Here is a 9,494-nt window from a genome sequence, read left to right on the forward strand (position 1 = left end):
AGGTTGTTTCACAAGCTGGCAATGGTTTTGAGCTTGCATTAATTGAACTTTAAATTTTCCTGTTAATGATTAAAGAATCTTTAGAAAATAAAAATTAGTTATTCAAAACCCTCTGGGTTAAAATTGATTTGAGATGGCAAGTAAGAATATTTTGCAAAATGGAATACTATAATTTGGGGATTCACAATTTTTTCTGATTGAATGATAGAATTATGACAGCCTACATATGACACTTTCAAATATTGCTGTAAATATCTGAAATAAAGGATGAGCATTTCTACTTCACAATTCTAATAGGAAATTAAATAACATAAAATAGTATGTAAAACATATCAAATATTTCACTAAAATAATTCACATGTACTATCGTTCTCCTCACTCACAATCATTCACTCTTTCCCTCCTATTTGTTTAGTTGTGAAATATATCTCACATGAAGAATAGTTCATGAAATATAAATGTACAGTGATAAGAATGAATAATAAAGTGAACCCCTATGGGTTGTCTGCCATATTAAGGTATTGAACATTCCCACAGAAGTCCCCTGTGTGTCATTTCCCTTCTCAGTTCTCTTCTTGGGCTATAATGAGAAACTGAGGCTGCCTTATACAGATGGCCTGATAAACCTTTTATTGGCATTTCCAGTTAACCCCTATCTCTCTTCTTTTCCTGTGCTGGCCCTGCTTCCAAGTGCTCAGACTATTGGTGTTCTATATTCTGCCCATATAGAAATCCAGTCCCACTTCTTTTGAACCTGTATCTGTCGGAATCCCAACATGAAATAGATGCACGCTCAAATTTTGAGAAAAGTTTAATAGAATATAGTTCTTTTCTACAAAGTTCTGCGTCAAATATAGGGAAACAAATATGGAATGACTCCCTTCCTGTCACGGTCTAAAGTAGCTTGACAATGGAAGTTTCTGGTGCCCAGAACTAAAGAAAGCGTGTGCAGCTATATGACATATACCCTTTTGTAAGAGAGACAGCCACCATGAGTATCTAGTTGAGCGTGATCCGAGAAGTGATCTTCTTCCAGACTCACCTTCTTTTTGGTTCTGACCTCTTGATGCTTATTCCTCATCCCACTGAAGGAACCAAATGAAAGACATAGGGCAAGATAACCCATTTATGCAGCCATGGGTCAGCCTCCTGGGGTACTAAGTAGATGACGATGAGTGGAGAATATAGTTGGACAAAAAAATAAATAAATAAAAGGCATGCACCACAGCTCCTAAGGCACCAGTAAGAGAAGCTCTGTAGAAACCACCCTGCCCTAGTGTCTTTAGATAGAAGGAAAACTTTCTGATGCTTCCTTCCTCTTCTCCTGTGCTGTCTTCAGATTTGATTCCCATCATTCTTGGGATCCTCCAAGGACCCCTCTGCAATCTGATCATCTGAACACAAAAATAACACTTCTTTATGATATCTTTTTTATATGTATGTCTGGCAAAATATAATTCATCCTGCAAGACTCATTCTTTTTTGAGTGGAACTCTCCTAATTAGAACTGTCTTCTCCTCTCATCTCTTTTTGCATACCCTTAGTCCATATCCCCCCTTTTTTTCAAATTTTTAATCACACAGTTTTATGAAGGAAAAGAAATGAACACGTCTCTAATCTATGTTATTCATGTTCATTTATAACTTATATGCATTAGTGGTATTAATATTTACACTATGAAAAGGTATACATATAGACATTAAGATAATAAATTAGTACAAACAAAAGTTCATACAATTTTTTTTTCTTTTTAGTCACCTTATTAGTTTACCCCACTCTGGAGTCTCAATCTTTGGTCCATACCTAGGGAATATTTGTATACTTTTGTGCTCAGGATGTTTTGAGCTCCTAGTGCAATGTTCTATAACTCTTACCATCATCCTAAAAATAAAAGAAATATAATAGAATTATCACTCTGTGTAAAGTTGGTAAGTTTTTGTATTTGTGTTTGAAACTTTTGTTTCATGTGTGTTTGGAGGGGAGGGTTACATGGGTGCATATATTCAGCTATATCCAGCCATCCTCCAAGAAGAATCCCTGGCCTCCTAAATTGTTACACTCTATTTTCTCTTATGTTATAGTGCATATTTCCTCTCCTTTACTTGGTTCAGAGGTATGCCAAACAGGACTATGCTGATATGCAAGACAAAATCCCATTACAACTAAAATATATAAATATACTCTTTATTTCCAAAAACAGAATCACAACATTTTGATGATGAAAGGCTATTAAAGATCATTTTACTTCATTCTCCTTCATTCATTGTTTTCTCTATCTCTAAAAATAATTCATGTTTCATATAAAAATTGAAAAATATAGAATAAAAGTATAAAATGAAATATATTTTCACATCTAGAGACACCAGATATTAAAATTTTAGCTTATATTTTAGTGTTTTTTTCCATATAGCATCTTTCATAACCAAATAGAAATTGTACTTCTTTTAAAACTCTTTCTTTAAGACTTAATATATGATGAACATGTACTTTGAGAATATACTAGTCACTGTTTAATAAATATTCCATCACAAAAGTCTATAATTTAATAAACCTTTACAGTTACAAAGTTGCATTGTTTCCACATTCTTACTGTGAAGAAATCTCATTCTCAACTCTTTGTATAGCTCTTATATAATATAAATTTATAAAAGTACTATTTCTGTTTCACAAATATAAAACTTTCAAAAATGACTCATACTTATTAGCATATTTCTCTCCACTTATTACTATAAGTTAAGAAGATGCTGAACATTCATTTAGTGGAGATTGTATAATTTTTACCTATTTGCCAATTGAGTAAATAAAAATTGCTAAATATTTTATTCATCACGTTTCTTTGATTGCTAGGGGGGGCAAATGCTTTTCCAATGTGTTTGTTTGCTAGTTGTATTTCTTATTTTGCAATCTGCCTGTTATATACCATTTTTTTCTGTTTTATATTTATCTTTTTGAAGAGTTCTTTATACATGGAAAATGTTAATCATTTGCCTATCTTATATGAATCCAGTATAAAATCTTGGGCTTTACCTACAAAGATCTGGGTCACAGATAGGCCTCATGAACTGTACATGATAAAATACCAATCAATGTTTAAAGAAGCATTCTTCAGAAACGAGATCTTACCAAATATCAGGCCCTTTTAGAGATTTTATTTATACTGTAAAGGTAACCAGTTACACTGCATATAGCTGGAATTTCCTTTCTTTCCTTTATCCAGTTGTGCAAAAGTCTTGGTGCCTTTGTACTGATTCTTATCTGGTTTTGTCCTTAGGTCCAAGATCTCTCTGCAGTCTTTTCTGCAAGAACCAAGAGAACAAAACATTTTCTCCTGGAGTTGCATAGGAACCAAACAGTTTCCTTGTTAATTTATGATTCTGACACTTAATGTTAACAAAGAGTTTCCAACACCACAGAGGGACAAGTTTTACTTAAAATATTAAGATAATCATCGAAATAAATCATGCTAATCTGACACAAGCAACCTGACAAGCAAAATGTCTACTTAAATGTGATATGAAAGTGGTATGATGTAAAAATGTCTAAAACAACTGTTATTTTCCTTTTGAGGAAAATAAATTTCCTAGTAAATAATTTCTTCATAGTCTCTATCACTTCTAGCTTCATGTAAAGCAGATGGATAGTTGAGGAATGTTTTAAGTTCATTGAGGTTGAAGTTTACTGTAGCTTAGATCTTAAATGCTCCCCAAAGACCTTTGTGTTAAAGGCTTATTCCCATCTGGGTGCTATTGGGAGATTGCATAAACTGTATGAAGTGAGGTCTGGTGGTGGGGCATCTTTTGGTCATCAAGGGTTTTAAATGGACTGTGGGGCCCTAGGGCCTCCACTCTCTCTTTTTCATTCATAGCCATGAAAGGAATACTTTGCTCCCACATGCACTCTGTGTCTTGAGGCACCAATCTGCAGCAGACCAAAAGCAATGGAGCCTATTGATCGTGGACTGAAACCTCCAAAACTGTGAGGCAAAATAAACCTTTCTTCTTTATAAGCTGTTTATCTTGGGTATTTTGATATAGAAATGGAAAGCTAATTAAGACTTTTAACATTTTTTTGTTGTACTCTTATTTAAACAGTATCTGTTTTAGAGCTTTGTTGAAATTATCTTGTCTTGGGCTTCACTTGTCTTAAATGTAAAATGCTACTGAATTAACTGTCTGAAGGAAAGAGACCAGAAGAGATCTCTCCTTATGTTCCTAAATGAACCCTCCTCTTCAAGCCCTTCTTCTTTGATGAAGCAAGTCTGGTTTCTTCTGTTGATCCTTCACTGACTCAGGATTAGCTGGTATAAATAAGTAATCCATGAGACTCCTTATGTCTTGTAACTCTAGCAGGCTACTTTTTAAGTATCCTTATTTTTGTTTAATAAGATGCAAAGCCATCACCTAAGCCACTGTTATAAAGGTATAAAAATGCTAATGTAATCTTTATAAGTCTGTTATTGCTTCTCTAGGAAGACTATAAGATAAATCAAACCTGCATCAACACAGCAAATACCAAAGTGTTCAATGGAAGTTCCTTTTCCTGTGTTGCCACCAGGCAGTGATAATGGTTGTAAACAGCATATGTCAGACATCTGTATCTCAAATTCTGGAGGGTTCCAGTTTACCTTCTGTCTCTATTTGTTCTTCCAAAAATGAGAATTCATCAGCTTTTCCTCAGAAGTTACTTTTTAATTGTCATTCTACTTAATGAGTACAGAATTCAAAACCACATTTTTATTTGACTTAATTTACAGAAGTACGTTATGATGGGCTCCTTTATTCTTTTGTTTACAAATCTGAAAATTGAAAATGAGTGGAGCACCTGACATTCTTTATGTCCTAAAGCATTTAGTTTCTCAGAGTGTCCGAGGTTATCTTCAACTGAACGTGTACTCCTATCTGCACTCTTTTCTCGTCTCTGAGGAATAGTGTGAACACTCACAGGAAACTTCCTTTGCCTCACAGTTATTATGGTACTCAGTGGCATAATAACATTGATAAAAGTTGCTAAAATTATTGGACCCAGTTGGATAATAAATAATTTGAGGGATTTTTGTCCCTGGTTCCTGAAAGGGAGACTCTAAATCTTTGGAATTTTCCAAGTGATATGAGTGAGTGCCTTTGTTATTTTTGATGGGACTTTGGGATCTCACTTTGAGGTCAGCCAAATCTCCCAACCCTGGGGGAAGGAAGAGGCTGGATATTGAGTTCAATCATATAGCCAGTGATTCAATCAAATGTGGCTATGTAAACCCCAATAAAAACTCTGGACCCTGGATTTTGTGGAAGTTTCCTGATAGGGAGATACATCAGAATCTATGATTCATTGAACACAGGAATTAATCCTCTAATTTAAAGGGATGTAAAGTTATACACAAAAGCTCAAAATAGAAGCTGTATTTTTTTTTCAGCAATAAAGAGGCAATTTTTGTCTGTTTCCCAAGTCCTTTCTCCTGAACTGAGATCTACTCTGTTTTAGTATTGCCAATTCAAATCATGTCAGTGAGAGACACCTAATGATTATGAAACCTTTCCATTTAAAACTTACTTTGATGTAAGAACAAGACTCTGAATATACAAATTATATGCAAATGATAAGGAGAATGTGCATATGAATACTTGGAAATCAAAAGGAATAAATCTAACATAATTGTCCTATGTACACTTATGAAAATACTTAAGTGAACCCCACCATTAAGTGCCCACCCATAAGATTGGGGTCCTAATTAGAATGAAATATATAGCTTATGCTTATATAATTTTATCAAAATGGATTCTACTGTCATGTATAACTAAGAAGAATCAATAAAATAAAACAAAAATTAAAGAAAAGGTCACATATAGACAAAACATTGTCTACATTAAGAATGAAATCACCATTGCTTTGCTAGGTTGTGAGATTTTATATCCAGAGATTTGACCTGTTTATTACTCAAATATTCTTGAAGTTATTCAAGAGCAAAAGGTATTTCATATAGCAATAAAATGAAAATTATTGCAGTTAAACCTATTGGCCATACTTTGCAAGACAGAGTTCTACAGATATTTCTGAGTAATTTCCAAAAGACTCAACAGGTAGATATTGAAAGATTCTCTAATATTGGATTGCACTCAGAATGACAGATGAGAGTCAGATTTCAGTTAGGAGTAGCATCATGGGAAATAACCAAGATGTCAAATAAAATTAAATCCATCAAATTTTAGAAAAGCTTAAAGATAATTCATTGAGCCTAAAGAAACAGACAATAAAATAGTAAAGAAAATTAAAAGTGGGCAGGAAGGATAGAGGGAGAGGAAAAGAAACTTGAATAAACTTAAAGTTACAAAAACAAACAAAAAAACCTTTCAACAAAATCTTTTGCAAATCAGCAAGTGCAAATTGTTGAGAACAGCTCAGTGGGAAATATATATTCTATGCAATGGACAAAAGAAACAAGCTCAGTTTATTACAATAAGTTTTTAAATGATATCTCCATAATGCACAGTTTTGTCAACAAAGCACCACCTGGAACATGGAACCCGTTTGCTTACTCTGATCAGATTTTCCTTACCTTGAATGTTTAAAACTTCACTAATTCAGAACAATTAGTACAACCTAGCATAAGTCTAAATTGTGGAATGTTTTAAAATAATGTGACCTGCATCAGGCTGCCTATACAAGTGTGCATTTGTCAAGATAATAGAGAGTTTACTATAGTACATATCTTACCAAAAATTCTTCATCAAATATACTAGAGGATTGAAAGAAATTATCTTTGATCCCAGCAGTTTCATCATTCTGTAATTTGGGCATAGAATCTTAATTGTCCATAAGTGGATTCTTTAATGTTAGTAAATAGTTTATCCTCTTCAGTAATTCTAAACATCTCTACATTAAATTTTAATTTAATTATTCATTTACTTTGCAAGTATTATATTAATAATTAATAAACACTTGCTGCATTTCTCTAGCATTGCTTTAATTGTATCTTTGCACATATCTAAAGGTCCTCTTTTTTCTAGTGCATCAAGCCAAATACCACAATGTTATCTCTTTCTATTACGTTAGGTTAACTTCATGTAATCGGCAATTATCTATTGCATCATATTAAGAAAATACTACATAAGTTATTACATGCACATAACACTATTCTCATCAATTTGCAGAAGCATACATAAAAGTTTAACACATATTTAAGTTTCTCTTTGCATATTCTCTTGTTTTTCAGGCCTACTTTTAATTTACTGTTTTCTGCCAGCATGTTTTTAGTTTGACTCCAAGTGTTTTATAGCCAGTTCCTTACCAGAATTATTTTTTTTCCTCCCAATTTAGAACCTACGTAAACTTCGAACCCTCGAGTCACTCATTACCTCTTTGGTGACTTCTTCCTTGACCTTAGTCCACGTAGTTCCACACTGAGTCCTCCTTGGTCTTCAGTTGCAGCCATGGGACTGATGTGAGTTATAGGCCATATTATTCTCGAGTTGACTTAGTTTCTTCATGCATTTAAGGCAGACACCATGTCTTAACGTTTGTTGTTTCCTTCTTGTAAATTGAGGAGGATAGTATTGAGTTCATGATATTGGATATCATTGACAACCCATGTAGTATTCTCTTAATATGATGAAATAAATAATTGACAATTACATGATATTTATCTAATATGATAAAAATGCAGAGATTAACTTCTTTTGAGAGTAACAGAAGAAAGGTTCGGGGGTGTAGCTCATTGGCACAGCACTTGCCCAGCATGCATGAGGCCCTGTGTTTCATCCCCAGCACCACAAATAACAACAAAAAACCCACAACAGCATAAAAATACAACAGGTGAGCATGGGAGGATTTTTTCTTGAAGACTTAGCCACATTGTTCCAGGTGAGTGAAAAGAATGTTCAAACAATAGAAGAAAATGTTACACCCCAAACGTTAACTCCCAATGACATAATTTATAGAGGCCACCTGCAACTTGGCACAAGTCTGCAATAGTGGCACGAAGTCTCCAGCAGAACAATAAAGCGCCTGCCTCTCCTAAGCAAGATGAAACCAACAGCCCCCAGCGAGGGAAATACAGGATTTCCCCAGCCATCAGCACAGTGAGTCAGCGTCTCCTGCACTGAACAATGGATGGATACACAGCCACTGAGTGACCTTTCATCCTTCTCCTTTTTTAGCACAGCATGTGCCCTATTTTCATAGGTAGGATCACTGACGCCTCGTTTTTTTTTTTTTTCTGCCCCTCTTTGCCACCATTTGTTAGGCAGGAAATCTGCAATGTTATTTTCAGTAAGTGGGAGAGGTCCGCTGTCAACCAAAATGCAGGCAAAAAAGTTTTAGGTCAGGCCAGTCTTTTAGAAGTTGTCTAAAACTGTTGGGGGTATGTAAAATAACACAGAAAAATTGGTGATCAGCTGCAAAGAGAGAGTTATTCATGAATCTAAGTCGTGTGAATTTTATCAGGAAATCAGGCCCTGGATTGCTTAAATACTTGTTTAAAAGGACATTTCAGATAAGTTTACCCAAAATCAATCCTAGAGCTTTGAGACCTGGAAACGCACCTCTAAAAGCAATGCTTACGCCATAGTTATTGGCATAATTTATACTGTTTTAAACCCAGTATATGAAGGAAGAGAAAACTACATTTTTTAATTCATATTTCTTTTGACTCAGTGCCATTATCCATCACTACCCAACACAATGACCTTGGAAACTAACAACTTAAAGTCCCACATTTTATGTGATAATCTGCCATGTTTTATTTCCTAGGGAAAGTTGGAAACCTTGAGTATATTCCATACAGGAACCTGCTAATAACTCCTGAGCTCCAGTCACAGGTATCACCCTTGGGTCTCTTTCCCTTAGGGATTGCATTTGGCTGCTTGTAACAGAAACCTCAAATTGAATGCCTACACAACTTACAGTTTGTTGATTCCTCTCACCAGGCCATCCAGTGTTGGTATGGGGGCTTCACAATTGCACCCGGACTCAGAATTCCTTAGTTTTCTGCTCCTCCATTCTTACAGAGTGACCCCTGTCCTCATGTCCCCAGAATGACCCTAGACCCATTGTGAAAAGAGAAGAAAAATAGTATGATAATGCTTTTGATCACATGGAAAGAAATTTTCTGGAAGTCTCATTCAGTGACTCCGTTTCCATCTCATCCAGAACTCAGTCACATAACTGCATTTTACTTCAAGGGAAGATATGATTATGGTCAGTTCTTGCTAGAAAAGAGAGAGAAAAGATCATTTTCACATAACAGTCTCTACCACAGTGGAGAAGTTCACTGCGATGCCTATCCCCAATTAGAAGCCTGCCTAGACAAAGTCATCTCAAAAAGGTCCTCTGTTTCCTCTTGAATCACAGCTAAGATAACAGCAAGCATCAGAATAATGATAGCTGCCCTGCCTTGAACATCAGGTACTATTTCAGGTGTCCTGTTTAAAATTTTGGCTACAATTCTTCATTCTTTTAACAATCCTTAAAATAATAGAACCCATTTGCTATTGGACGGGTAT

General features: G+C 34.9%; 1 long non-coding RNA gene across 1 annotated transcript; it reads right to left on the reverse strand.

The window, feature by feature from the left end:
* Positions 1-845: 845 nt before the first annotated feature.
* LOC125613267 lies at positions 846-8,179 on the reverse strand. The gene is made up of 4 exons (XR_007343772.1): positions 7,350-8,179; positions 3,124-3,296; positions 1,804-1,881; positions 846-1,394 (listed from the first exon to the last, which is right to left on the reverse strand). It is a non-coding gene; the product is annotated as an uncharacterized LOC125613267 (long non-coding RNA).
* Between the last annotated feature and the right edge of the window lie 1,315 nt (positions 8,180-9,494).

This window comes from Marmota marmota, unplaced genomic scaffold (assembly GCF_001458135.2).
Source record: "Marmota marmota marmota unplaced genomic scaffold, marMar, whole genome shotgun sequence".
NCBI classification, from domain to species: Eukaryota; Metazoa; Chordata; class Mammalia; order Rodentia; family Sciuridae; genus Marmota; species Marmota marmota.